Consider the following 2533-nt stretch of genomic DNA (forward strand, 5'->3'; position numbering starts at 1 on the left):
CTATGCCCAGCTAATTTTTTGTATTTTTTTTTTGTAGAGACTGGGTTTCACCATGTTGCCCAGGCTGGTCTCAACTCTTGGGCTCAAGCAATCCACCCACCTTAGCCTCCCAAAGTGCTGGGATTACAGGTGTGAGCCACAACTTCTGGCCAAATGTGTTCTTTAAAACTGATACTCCATTCTTATAGGAGGAAACATTCAGATGTCCTGTTTTAACCCACACATCATAACACCGAGCACATTCAATCCGATTCCCAGCAGCCTCTAGTACAGACAAACCATCAAGGAAAAACTTAAGGTCAAAGTCACAAAATGCAGTCACAGACATCATGTGAGGTATTTATTTTGCAACCATTCAGTTCAGCTGTCCAGTATCAGGTTACCAAAGACAAATTTTCAAGCTCCCGGTTAATCTCCACCAAAGTTTCTACTGTTCGGTTACTTCAGGATGGCTAGCACTCGGGGAGAAAAGGATCCCCCAGGTAGTCTGTACATAATTCAGAGAGAGGACATCAGAATTTAGCATGGGTCTGTTTCGGGTATTAAGGTACCACAGTGAAGCATGTCATTTGACTGTGGGTGGCAAAGGGACGGCACTGAGCATGCCTAACCCATTCCCTGGCATTTCGGTCCAATCAGCGCATGCTCACAATGACTATCCATGGGTGAAAAAGAAGAGCTGAAAGACACATGTGCTGAGCAACATTTAATTTCTGCTTGTTAAACGGGTGATTAGGCGCCAGTATGGCACCATCCAGACACTGGGAGTTTGTGCCACTCCATCAGTTTTGCTGGCTCTGCTCATTCTGCTTTCCTGCAGTGGATGCCACTTCCCAAAGAACCATGCTCCAAAAAACAAAAGAGAACTGAAAAACAAAACGGGAAACTTTCAAGATAAAGAACCCCCACAAAAGGAAAGAGCCACATTGTATAAAAGGATATTCATGTACGTTTAGAGGTATAACTCCAATACCAGAGCAGTCTGCTGCCACCAATTCCCCAAATCTTGAGCCTTGAGTCTGATTTTGATGCTCAAAGTAGAGCTTACTGTTGGAAGAAAGATGATGCTTTAAAAAGTTTTCTTCTATTTTCTTGGAAACCCAGTGACTCACTCCAAGCCAGATCCCAAAGCTACCTTTGCCCATCCTTCTATCTCTCTCTTCTCCGTGACAGCACTGTGTTAAGCACTAGAGGAGAAAAGATAAGAGTGGATATGGAGGGACTTAAAGATCTGGGACCTGGAAAACCATGGTAGTTGAAATGTAAGGTTATACAGGAGATAATGGCAGGATATGAGGCAGGACAAATAAATCAGGGATAGACTGTGGCAATACAGGGGGTTTCAATTTTGTTCTTCGGGCAATAGGGGGCCAAAAAAAAAGTTTCTAAGTAGGGAAGTGACGTAGTCAAAGGCGTGGTCAGAATTATAAATTTTCAAAGACCCCTGTGGCTGTGTATAGGATGAACTGGAAGGAGAAAAAGAAAAGATGTGGAGAAAGCCATCATGTTACTGCTACAGTTCAAATATGAAATGATCGGTCCTGAAGGCTAGGTATGGTAACGACAGGACAGAGACGAGAAATACTTCAGAGGTAGAAAAGACAAGTCTTGCTGACTGATACTATGTGGAAGGTAAGTGGGGGGAATCTACAATCTACTTTGATGCTGAGGTTTCTATCTTGGGTGACTGGATGGATTTCTTAATTAATCCAACAAATATTGAGGACCCATGTGCCAGGTACTGGGTACGGTGATGAACAAGACAGACATGGTCCCAACTGTCGAGGAACCTGTCTACCAAGAGAAGCAACAGGGCAGGCAAACAAACATAGAAAATATTACTTATTTAATTACAATTTTTTTTTTTTTTTGAGACAGAGTCTTGCTCTGTTGCCCAGGCTGGAGGGCAATGGCGTGATCTTGGCTCACTGCAACCTCTGTCTCCTGGGTTCAAGTTATTCTCCTGCCTCAGCCCCCCAAGTAGCTGGGATTACAGGCACCCGCCACCACACCTAGCTAATTTTTGTATTTTCAGTAGAGATGGGTTTTCGCCATGTTGGCTAGGCTGGTCTTGAACTCCTGACCTCAGGTGATCCACCCGCCTCAGTCACCCAAAGTGCTGGGATTACAGGTGTGAGTCACTGCGCCTGGCCCATATTGGTCGCTTTTTCTTAAGTTCTTTGATTTCTCTTTATTCATTCTGGAATTTAATCTGTTTTCCTCCTTTTTCACTTTGTATTCCCTTAAAGCATTATCTATTGTGCTTATTCACTCTAATATCCCTTCTATTATAATTCAGCCTTCACTTGTGAAATGAGTTTTCTCTTTTCTTTCCGATTCTTTCCTTAGTACTATTACCTAATTTCTGCCTTATAATTCTGATTAGTGATTTTCTTTCATATCCTGTACCATTTTCTTTTTTTTAGCTCATTTTAAAACATTAAGTTGGCCGGGCGCGGTGGCTCAAGCCTGTAATCCCAGCACTTTGGGAGGCCGAGACGGGTGGATCACGAGGTCAGGAGATCGAGACCAT

General features: G+C 43.3%; 1 protein-coding gene across 5 annotated transcripts in view; it reads right to left on the reverse strand.

Moving 5' to 3' along the window:
• Positions 1-313: 313 nt before the first annotated feature.
• The window catches only part of YIPF1 (Yip1 domain family, member 1), a 42087-nt gene continuing 39867 nt past the window's right edge, over positions 314-2533 (reverse strand). For 3 of the 5 annotated variants that reach the window (XR_001000068.1, XR_001000069.1, XM_011926318.1), the window contains one exon: positions 314-866. The gene's annotated coding sequence lies outside the window, so the exon portion shown is untranslated. The remainder of the gene's footprint in view (positions 867-2533) is intronic. The other 2 variants (XM_011926317.1, XM_011926320.1) reach the window with 1 other exon arrangement.

The sequence above is a fragment of the Colobus angolensis genome, unplaced genomic scaffold (genome assembly GCF_000951035.1).
Source record: "Colobus angolensis palliatus isolate OR3802 unplaced genomic scaffold, Cang.pa_1.0 Scaffold68, whole genome shotgun sequence".
Classification (NCBI taxonomy): Eukaryota; Metazoa; Chordata; class Mammalia; order Primates; family Cercopithecidae; genus Colobus; species Colobus angolensis.